Source organism: Bombus vosnesenskii, unplaced genomic scaffold (genome assembly GCF_011952255.1).
Source record: "Bombus vosnesenskii isolate JDL3184/JDL3185 unplaced genomic scaffold, Bvos_JDL3184-5_v1.1 scf7180000013267, whole genome shotgun sequence".
Taxonomy (NCBI): Eukaryota; Metazoa; Arthropoda; class Insecta; order Hymenoptera; family Apidae; genus Bombus; species Bombus vosnesenskii.
In genome coordinates this window covers 8,215,377-8,227,220 of record NW_022882927.1, presented here as the reverse complement: position 1 = coordinate 8,227,220, position 11,844 = coordinate 8,215,377, and the positions used below count along the sequence as shown (strand labels likewise).

The 11,844-nt window shown below is 45.4% G+C and overlaps 1 long non-coding RNA gene across 1 annotated transcript; it reads right to left on the bottom strand.

Moving 5' to 3' along the window:
* Positions 1 to 4,818: 4,818 nt before the first annotated feature.
* Positions 4,819 to 8,725, bottom strand: LOC117230681. Its single transcript, XR_004492819.1, has 2 exons — positions 7,721 to 8,725; positions 4,819 to 7,149 (listed from the first exon to the last, which is right to left on the bottom strand). It is a non-coding gene; the product is annotated as an uncharacterized LOC117230681 (long non-coding RNA).
* Positions 8,726 to 11,844: the final 3,119 nt, after the last annotated feature.

Here is an 11,844-nt window from a genome sequence, read left to right as displayed (position 1 = left end):
TTGTTGCCTCGGTGAGCTATCGCAATCATTCTTTAAACGTTACTTTATCGTAATTGCTTTCAATCCTCCTACCATCTTGGTTTACGAAGATGCAGGAAACGGGTGTAAGCAGCCGGCGAATTTCCAGGCACCTGGTGAAGATGCTGGAATTGGTTCTCGAGTAGCTGGTCCGTGATTTTGAAGAACCAACGTCCGACGCAAGAAATAAAGGAAAAAGAAAGAAGAAGAAAAAAAATAGAAAGAGGGAATAGGAAGCTACGAAATCTGGCAGAAGAAAGACGCTGAAGGGAAATGGTAGAAGGGGTTGATGATGGCTAGGTAAGAATCTCTCTACTTTCTAAACGGCTGTTCCACCGCTGGTATGCGGAAGGGTTGAAGCTAACCTGGACTCTTTTTTTCATCAAAACTTTTTTTGATCCCCTACCCTCGACGCGATGGGGCGGTTACGAGGGTCCCGTTAGGTCAGCTCGCCAGCAAGCTGCCCCTGGAGGTGTGTGGTGGCGATGCAGTTGCGGCATTTCCCCCTTCTTTTTTCTTTCCTCTTTGTTGTCCCGCTCACGCTTCTTCTTCGCCTGCTTCCTTGAAACCCTCGTCTAACTGTGATCCGTGTAATCTACGCGCAGCTTCCGCGTTTCGAGGGCCTGTCTGGTTTTCTCACGAGTGCTACGTTTGGGAAACCTTCTGGTTCTATTTTTTCATTCAGTTGGGAGTGGACGCCGTTTTTTGGGAATTAATTCGGATACGATATTTCCCAGGAAAAATATGGAGAATAAGCGTGTGAAAGGGACGATGGCACAATAATAAAACCGAACCTTCAACCTTACCTGTACGAAACTTAAACCTTATTTTATTTCAGTTTAAACAACAACGTCGTAAAACACTATTTCACATAATTGTAGTAAAAACACTCGTCTTAAACAACTGTCCCTCGTATTTTCTACTGCTTTATGCAGAATGGTAATTGCTGTCATTAGCCCTAATCCTCGACGTCGACGAACAACTGTGTATCAATAAACTGCTTCAACGCAAACCTACCCCTTGTTAAGTCTCAGTAAAAAGCATTGTCCTTTAGATATTATTTTAAAAATCTGCAATACGAATTGGACTGTTTACGACACTGTAGTTAAAATAATCAATATTGCCGGGGTTCAATTCTTACGTTTAAGAATAATGAAATAGGCGACGAGTTTCCGCAACAGAGGGCTCCTTGCGCATTCGATTGTCTTGGAAGCAAACAAAACTTCATGTTTTCAGCTGTCCTGCAATAAAGTCAGCGGGGCCCAGAAATTGTAAATATGGTAAAACGTACTTGGTAAGAAGATATTGAATTGTGGAAAGGTTCGACTACTTAGGTACCTTTTTCGTGGTAGATTCTTTAGTTGCTAGTTAGATAATTGGTTGCAGGGCGTCATGATTATTACAACACCGTGAATTTTGGAAATGGTGAAGTTTGGAAATTTCTCCAATTGTGAATCATATACTATGGTATGCAGGCTTGAAAAAAATTAACTGTTCATATTTCGCTTGTTTTTCTCAGCTGCAGATACGATTACTAGATGCGATCATTTTCATAATGCGCTCACCTTTCCATTTCTCCACGGTACCAGAATAGTATTAATCGATCGTTCCCTGCTGTTATTATCGCAGGTAGAAAAGAAAATCAAAAGTGAATTGGACAATAGGGTATTTTTGAAAGTGTATAAAAGCTTTTCTTGAAGAACATGACTGAGAGCAACAAAGATACAGGCTTTAGGAGGAGCAAGATCCTGGTTTACACGGGGGCGATTCTTTTCTCGGGTTTATCACCTCGTTCCGGTGCCAAACGAGGAGAACTGGTACCGCTGTGGAATGCTAAGCGTCGAAAGTCGATATTCTGGAGAATGCAACGCGGAAAGCAAGAAAGAAAAAATAGAAGGAGCAAAAGCAGAGGCGACAGCGCGTGTCTGGACGCATAAAATTTGCCTTCCTCGAAAAAAGGACAGGAGAAAAAGAAACAATCAATGGTCGAATAGAAATGGACGACGCAAGGTCGCGAACCGTAATTCTGTCGTCGTTTTGCAAATTTCCGCCGTCTTTTCTTTTTCGTATTTATGCGTTTACGGTGCACCTCGCTGCGCTCTTCGAGGTCACGGATTTGTCTTTTTTCTTGAACAGGGTCCCCTAACGGGATCGCGAAAAATTGGAACCTACCTGGGACCGTTAAAAATAACGCTGCCGCTTCTTTCTTCCCTCCCCGACCTTCTTCTTTCTTGACACGTACGCAAAACAGGCGAGAATTTTCGTAGACAATTGGAAGCTTCGCTTCTAAAGCGATCGACTTCAACTATCTCGGGAAGGCTGTTCGAATTTTCTTCTCATTGTCTCGCAATTGAACACGGCACAAGAACATTCACGAGAAACGCCAGTTCCTGAATCGTTGCTCGGAAAAACGCAGCCATTTCTTGCCGGAAGTCAAGGACGGGGCCTCGACTTTGCTCGTTAGAATGCTACTTATTCTTTTATTATTTTTTATTGTCCAATGGTAAACGAAACGGCCGATCTAAGTAAATAAGGTACATTCTTTATTCCAATTTCTTTGACTTTTAAATCGAGTTACGTTTGATGAAACATTCGTACAGAAGCGTGGTTAGAACGAACGAATCAAGATCAGAGACAATTTCAATTTGTCATTCGTTAAACACGGACTAAACTTTTCCCCCGATTCCGTGTCACTAACAATGAGGCCAGGGCCGAAACAAAAGCAGGGTGTCGTTTGGTGGCGGCGAAAAGCTGCGAAAGGATCAGGTTCGGCCAGTGGCGAAATAACCCGATACGTTATGTCAGCGCGGGCAAAGGTGCATCTCGCATATCCGGGGTATACCTCGGTTCGCCGCGTCCACACCGTCAGGGTCGAGGGAAAGAGCGCCGGGAGTTGGCCGGGTGTTGGTGGTGGGGGCAGCAAGACGAAGGGGAAGGAGGCAACCCGAGAAGAGAACCCAGTAACCTAGTGCCGAGTCGCCTGGAGGTCTGCAAAAACAAAAGAGAGAAGAGAGTGCGTGCCACGTGCCCCGGTGCGCCGCCGATCGGCGATCCCTTGCGATTAGTCGCGGTGCCCGTAAAAATTACCCCTTTCGCGCCTCCATGCGATTTTATCGGGCAACAAGGGTGGCCCACGGCGACCGCCAGCGCCACGTGCTCGAGATTTAGCGATTCTTTTCGCCGATATGCTGCCTTTTCAGCTCGTTCGTCTACTCTGCCTTCCTCGACATCGATGCCGAGGCCGAGTCATAATTAAGCTTCGAAAGGTTTATCGTTGATACGATACGATCGCTGATTTATTGCTAATACGATATAATTATCGATTAGGGTTATATTCGAGATGGATGATTAAGTACTATTTTAGAGGGTATGGAAATATTCTTTTTTTGTAAAGTATCGATAAAGGAAGGAAAGAAGAAATGTACCCCGTTTAGAAATGACTCAATCGCGATAGAGCGTGATCAGCGAAAATATTTCCATCTCGAAGGCCAGCTAGAGGCGCGCAAGAAGCGGTCGCGAAGAGAAAAAGTGGCAGGAGGAAAGAGGAAAGCAACAACGACGTTTGATCGGTCGTCGCGTTTCTTTCTCCTTTTCTACCCTCTCGTAGTTTATTATACAAGAAAACGAGGAGAAACAAGGTGTAAACGATAAGGAAAGAGATACACTATTTTCTTTATCTAGGATGGTAAAGAAGTAAAATAACCCAAGGGTGCGCTTCCATGGACGATGAACTGACTGTATCGCAGGCTCGTTGCTAATTAACCGAACGATAGATTGGATATTAGCAGCGAAAATGGTGAACACGGTCTTCCTGGCGTAACCTCCGGTAACAAACTTATCGATCTATCGATCGTTGCGTTCCACAGAAAGGTCACGAGGATCATGACGGGGAAACATACACGTTGGCACGTGTTCACGTGCGCTCAATGCGCGACAAAACTGCATATTCCAGGATTCCACGCGAATGATTACCGCAACTTCAGCAATCTATATCAACGTTAAACATAGGAAGCCTCCTGCTTTCCTTTCACTTAACTTTTACTTCAAACTTCATGGTCCTATGAAACTAAATTACGATTTTATCGCGTTACGTAGAACTTTACCAGAACCATTTCTCGGTAAACTTCCGCCCGACCCATTCCTCACGATTCGACCCCGAACAGAAAAATACGAAAAAAGAAAAATATATATATATTACTCATATTTTTTTTTATATGGATATGTGTGTATAGAATCTGTGTGCAGCGAGTCCGTCTCTGTTTCTCTCGCTCGAACCCGCATTCGTACTGCACTCTTTTCTCTCTCGCTTTGTCGATGCATTCGGCTATCTCTCCTTTCTCTCGCCGTAACTACATACAACGCAAACCTTCCGATTTCCTCTCTCCGTCTTTCTCTCCTCGGCTTGCCGCTTCTTCTCGCTTCGCTTCTCTGTTTTACAACGTGCGATCGCGATCCGTACCGAGCGGAGCAGGAAGAGGAGAGGCGAGGAGAGCAGGACATCCAAGTGGAACGTCCAGGTCCGAGGAGAGATCGTTAACGCGGCTTGAACAATCGAACGTAACGTTAATCGCGATCGAGGTGAAAATAACGCAATATCATTGATAACGACGCTACTTGTAAAGATAATATTAACACAACGTCGCTCCAATAGATACAATTAAGGTGTATCAAGTAAATAACGGGCTTTAACGATCGTACGAGATACAGAAACTGACAAAAAGGAAAACAAGAAAAAAATTATTTAAAATTTGTCGAGTGTATAAACTGGGTTTATAAACTCTGGAACATTGTGTACTGATATTTCAGTAGGTAATTTATTATATTTGCGTTTCATTTAGCCATTGCTCGAGGCAATTAAGGAATCACTGCTATAAACGGGTTTATTGCATCAACCAAGCAAACAGAGGTAATGGAGTTCTATACGCTCGATAGATTGACATGTTATTTATGCGATACTGTTATAAAAAAAAAGTGACTTCGAGAGAATAATCAAAGATTACGGATCAAATTTGACGTCAAAATCGTTTAATTTTAAATTCATAATCATAAAATTCATAATCATAAATTGTAGGTTCGATTCGATATCAAAAGTTTATAATTTTATATTCTGCAAAGCATACAGAGTTTCTACCATCCGTGCCATAAATCCATTAATCGTATATAGCAGGTCGAATTCGACACCAAAGTTTCTTCCGATTCTTTGTATAATTCCGTTCCGCCGCAAGAGAATCATCTTCACGGATGATCACGGTAACTAAACGTCGTAGTCGAGACGAAGTTCGGAACAATGACAATAGTCGCCACTCGGTGGAAACGTCAACGATCGGGATCGTGGGACGGGCCCGCGAAAAACCGCGACGTGTGCGCGTGGAATGCAAAGCGCGCGGCGTGTTCGTGGCTGAAAACGCGCGGATCGCGCGCGTTACAACGCCGAGGATGGAAAGAAGTTATGTGTAACAATGCACGCGGCCGCACAGTAACTGCTTCCTGACGACCACAGACAGAGAGAAAGGTGGAAAGAAAGAGACAGTGTCAGAGGGAAAAGGGAGAAGGAGAGAGGCGGTAAGAGAGAAAACCGCGCTCCTGTTGGCCGGCCGTCGTGCTTTGAGGCGCATTCTCTCTCGCGTGCAGCTCGTACGAACACGTAGCGCGAGCGCGAGTAGAGGAACGGGTCAACGAACACTCGTGTGCGCAATTTCAACGAAAAATAGGCAATCGAAGAATCCTTTTTTTGTTCTTTCCCTTTTCTTCTCGATTCTTTACTTCGTTCGTCGAGCCTCGTTCGTTTTCGGTACGTTCGACTCACTGGTGACCGTGTACCATTGTGCTCGAAAACTTTGGTCGTCAAGATATCCGATAACGATCGCTATTCCCCGATGATAGTTTTTTAAACTCGTTAGATGCCAGAGATTTTCTCATGGGTAGGAGGCAAACAGGATAAGAGAAGACACAGTCGGTTGTTGTTTGGTTCATAATAAATATATTCTAGAGAGAATAGGATAAGAATAATTTCGTAATATAAGGGTCGAAGAGAGAACAGGTTGTTGCCATTTTTCTTTGTCCGCTAGTATCGTAGAGTTTCATGATCGATCAACCAGGTCACCAGCGATCTCGAAAACGCGAAACTCAATAGTATTGGAATCGTTCGCTATAATTGAGGGACAACATGTATTTTTCCAATGGCCGTGTTTACGTCTCGTAACGGCTATATCGGCGAATAAGTAGTATACTGGTAGCGCGTAATTGCGGTGTAACAGGCGACGATATAGTGGCGGTAGTAATAGCGGTGGTAGCAGTAACATACGGAAAGAACAACATTTTTCATTGAATTTACTAAAACGTGCTTGGCCACGTTCTACTCTGCTTTTAAATGCAATCAGACTGGATACACGTTATCCGCCGAACAAGCCGACGAACGTTTAGTAAATTCAACTGGATACACGTTTAGTCCTGGTGTTTGTACGGCCAGTGTATGCTTCTGTGTGTGCGTGTGTATGTGTGTGTGTAAGTACATCGCGTGTACTTGAACGCGTCTGTTGGTGTATCTGTATGTGTGGGTATGTAGTGTGTCTTTACAGTAACCAAGTAACTATCGGAGAGTAATGACAACAATTTTCCAGCGGTAGCAGAGATACGGGATGCGGAAGTTCGCAGTCATTGTGTTTTAGGATCCTTCGTCCGCACCTACGTTTTCATACATGTACATATTTATATTATATATATTTATATTATTTATAACGGTGCCTTAGTGCCCCTTAATATTACGATTTAAATAATTATAATAATAGTAATAAAAAAAATAGTAACATTTTCAAGGTCGCCTGCGCTATAAATGAAAGGGCGGCTGAAAGTTAAACGAACGCGCGTCGAAACGGACAACCCTGCAGACCGCCGGGTGCAACGGCGAGATTCGACGGTTTAAACGCATCCAGTCCTCGCGCTCACTTGCTTGCTCGACAAACGACGAACGAAGAGCAGCAGCGACTAGGTGACTGATGTCCATGGCAGTGCGAAGCTTCCATTCTTGTGTTCCTTGCTTCTATCGAGGGGCATGGATCGCGGTCGCGAGCTCGGTTCGATCGCGCAACGATCCGGATTCCTCGGACGGCAGTGACGTTGTTGCTGGTCTCTCTGCAAAAGAAGAGAAAACGTACCGTTGTTACTTCCACATGTTTTGTACGCGTTTCGTAGAATTTCATAGAATTGTAGTACATCTAAAAGAGAATGGACAGGTGCCGATATCATTAACATAGTTATATTTGTATCGTTGGACGATTAGAAGAAAGGAAAATCAGCGCGGAGCGAAATCGCGCAGTGAGAGTGGTTATGGGATGTCATGAGGGCGCGGTGGGTGAGGTGAACCAGCAGAACGAGGGAGCGAGTCATAGAAGCGGAATATCCTGATCCTAGCGAAGGTCGTCTGGTGCATTCTAGGCGGGTAAAAACTGCATAAGAAACCACGCCCTGGCTGGAGCCGCGATCCTCAGGGACGCGTGACCTCCACGTGGAATCGACACCCCTCCTTTCAAGCCCATTCCATACGTTTAATAACACCTATATATCTTTACACGTAGATAAAATCAGCCAGTTATCGCCGAAAACATACAAGACGATGTAAACGTCAGTTGACAACTGCTGAAGCATTTCGCTTGCTTTCGAAACACTTGGAACGATAAAAGGCGCGCGAGTTCTATGTACTTACATATACACTGGGCTGCGGAACAGAGAGACGAGTGACGCGTTACCGGCTACCTACGTTCTACCTACTTCACCCACCTACCTAGCAACCTAGTTGTCTGTGCCGTTTATTCGCGAACGGTGTGCGCGTTTTATTGCTAATCGATACAATATATCTTCCGGCGTCCAGTTGCGAACCAGCTGCGCGAACCGTGTCGAACGGCCTTCGCGACGATTTCGCCGAGGTCGCGACGCCAGAACTCCGTCTTTTTGTCCATTCGATCTGCGCATGGATCGGATTCGTAGAAACGGTCATAGGAAAAGATACCGTGAGTAATCCTGAGAGCTAACGATTCCCTCGCCTTAGGCAATTTACTAAGAACGATCTTACGGCAATGAAGATGAAGAAAGGAAATGGAGCGAGTTCACGTTCACGCGGAACAATCTATCGTATCGAGGAACTCATAGAGTTCGCTGGATAGAACGTGAAATGTGACTACGTTAGAGGAACAAATGGAAGTGGAAGATGAAACGATAGACGGCTCTCTCTTTCGAGAGAGAGGTTTCACTTGCACTTTCCACTGGGGGCCATTTCTGGGCCAAGTTCATCCGAAAACGTTACTTGTAGGGATCGTCCCCTTTTTTCTCGCCACGGAGAAAGCGCCTAGGCCAAGATCGTTTCAAGGGGGAGAAAGAGAAAACGAGAACGATGTCGTGAAACGCCACTCTCTCCCTCTTCGACGGCGGCAGCCGCGTGTAGAAGTGTATCCAACCGGGTGGTGGTGTGCGAGGACGAGTGCGAGAGAGGAACGGAACGAATGGCCACACGCTCCGGGTCCAGTGGAAAAATAAAACTAGGCAGACCAGAGAAGTCCGTTAGACCGCCTCCGCCGTCTCTGTTCGCTCCATCGTGTCCGCGTGCGCGTTGCGCCTCCTTCTCGAGAGGGAGGTATGCACGTTGGAGAAAGAACGAGTGAGAAGACCTAACCTAAGCCACCAGGAGAGTCCGTGTGCTTCGGGCACGGCGCTGCAGTTCGCCCCTGAACTTGGTTCTCCGTCTTGCCCACACGACGTTGACCTACTTCCATGGCCTACCCGATATCTCGATCGTTCTATGCCCGCGAATACGCCGCCGATTTTCCCCATACGAGCTCATTTCTCCTCTTCGATATGGTGATTAGCTACTATGCATTTTACCGATGTCTCAAGGCTTAGGTTTGTAGGTGTTGTTTCGTTAAAACTTTATTTTATGTTGCGAAGACAATTTATTGAAAAAATATGAAAGACATTGTATGTCTAGATCTTCGTACCGACTAATGTAGATTTAATAGTAGTTTCGTAACAGAAGTTAATTCCTAGCAGATTGAAAGCCAATCAACATCGAGTGTGAGATCGTTAATCCACGATCTAATCGAAAGGTGTCATTCGTTCTATCCGCAGTTAACGATCTCCCGTTCGAAGGCAACGAGTCAAGGTCCCTTAACTATCGTCCGTCCCTCATTTTCTTAATTTAATTTGCCCTACGTATTGAATTAACATAACTATAAAAAAAATTTATATACAATAAAAAATAAATAGAAGGATAATCAAAGTTTCGGATATTTTTACTAAAGATTGGAAATTAAAGCGAAACTAAATTCCTATACGTTCGTTTATTATATAAATTTATATGTTTTCGCAAGCGTTTTGTTTTTTACATTTATCGCATCGTCTCAAATTTATATAAAAAACGAACGAAGGTTGAAATTCTCGTTTCAAAATCGACGAGACATTAACACTACGTGTTTTGGATTATAAAACGAATGGCTGACAATCGGTTCCCGATGCCGGTAACATTCAACAGGCTGTTTGCATATTCAAAGTGCGAGGAAGTAAAGTTGCACGAGCTGCGGGACGATGAATCTCGCGTTCCAACGTGACATCTCGATCTCCTTGGGCCTTATCTGCCGACTGAATTTCCTGCTCGGGAACGATCGAGGTGGCCGCAACGCCTGCTTGCCTCATATATTATTATTAGAGCGGCGTCTCGGGGGCGTTATCCGTTATCTCGCGTGTTATCTGTTGGCCGTAAGTTAAATGAGCTGCCGTGATAATGAGCTGTGCATGCGGTCTGTGTCCCGGTCGCCAGAGAAAATCGAGGACCCTGCAGATTACCGTACAGGGACTATCGATATTGTGTGTACATATGTAGCGAGCAGAGGGCTGATCAACCTGTGCCGGACTCATTGGTTTAGACACACGGCAATGCACAAGTACCCGGATAATCATTAGTTTATATAACAAGTCATTTCCCGCGGCCACGTGATTTTCTCGTCAAGGCGAGCCGCTCACCACCACTCTGGCACCGTTCTACGCGACACACCGCTACTTCTCTGCCACCATAGGTCAGCACCACCACGCGATCACTTCGTATACCTAGCTACCGACTACCGACGGAAAGAGAGAAGTTCGACCACATTGACCAACACTCGCTTCGATTCTCTTTTCTTCCTTTCTTTTTTATTTTATACTTTTCTGTTTTTTCTTCCTTGCCTGGATGGTTGTTTGGTTCTTCTCGAACGATCAGATTTCTTAAAAAATTTCCCTCTTGAAACAAAAATAGTTTAATCTCGAGCAGCCCGGAGCAACATGGTCCAGGGATTTTATTAGAAAGGAGCAAGATTATGCGGATGAGTCACGTACAATTAGGTAGAAGAGGATTTTACTACCGGCCGAAGGAAATTCCTGCGGCTGCTCCTACCTTGTTATACGTCCGCCAGCACGGCGTCCGTAGCACGGCAAAGGAGATGAGCCCGAATCCGAATAAATAGGATGAATCCAAATCCGCGTGAATAGAACGAACTCGAAACAATTCTTGGCCGTGATCCAGAAATCAAGAGAAGCTATTGCGACGAAAACAAAATTTCGTTAAAACGACGACAGCTGTGATCCGATTTCAAAATACGCTACCTATTCCACAAGAATAAACGAACTACTGCGGTTTTAAATGGGAAAAGAGAAGTTTACTCCAAAACGGTATCAAATCCAAAGACTCTGTCTGATTCCGCGAATTCCAGGTTCGTAGGTGTTGCGAGAGACCGATGCATTCCATAGAACGCTGGTAATGGAACGCTAAAGAAGCAGCAGCTCGTGCACCTCGACCACGATCGAAACGGAGAGAAAGAAGGAAAAAGATCGAGAGAATGACTACAGCAACGTAAGTAGGGAGGGAAGAGGAGAAAGAAGAGGGATAGAAAAGAAAGAACATCGTTGGTGGGACAGAGAACCGTCAAGTGAAATAGAGAGAGATAGGAGAGTCGAGGCAAAGGTGGTCTTGCCGGCGTAAATGCCACTGGTTGGCATTATGCCGCTTGTTGCCTGGCCAGACCTTCGATGCACATCGAACACATCCCGATGATGATTGCCTGGCTGCTATAATCGTGATATCGTTCGTCTAAGATACACCATCAGAGAGGAGACGTTTAGCCAGGCGAGAACGTTTACTCGTCCGCTCCGAGGGAATTTCGTGTTGCGCGAGCGACCACACGACGACGATCGACGACAACCACGAGGACGGCCATGGCCTATTTACCTCTGGCAGAGTCACCAGATACCACCGTGCCGATATTGGCCTTTTCAAACCTCCCTCCAACGTTCTTTCGCCGACCCCACCACGCAGCCACTATCCCGCAGGTTGCGTTTTTTATTCACCACCTACGCGACACGACGTCGCGAAAGGTTGCCGCGATGCCTGCGAGCTGATGATTCCACGGCTCGGCTCGGTAATTTCGCGAATTTTCGATTTACATTTAAATTCGAACATTTTGAATTCAGAATATAGATTCGAGAGAGTTGCTCGTTACGAGAGTTTCCTGTTGTGTTGCTTGTATCAATCGGATGACTAATATCGATCGATCGGTCATGGAAATCCCGAAACGGCCGACAACTAGGAAAATCCGTCACGGTCAACCTCCAGCTTCGATCCACGAGTTTACTCGAGAGCGCGTTTTGACGTAATCGACCCGCGAACGGATCATAATCGAGGCAAACGGAATTGCGGCGGTACAAGGACATCCAGTGCGACGGTAGTGCATAACGTGGAACGGTTCAGGAGTCGGAGGAGAATTTTCGAGGCGGTGAGAAACCAAGTGCAAGGAAACGCCGCCGCCG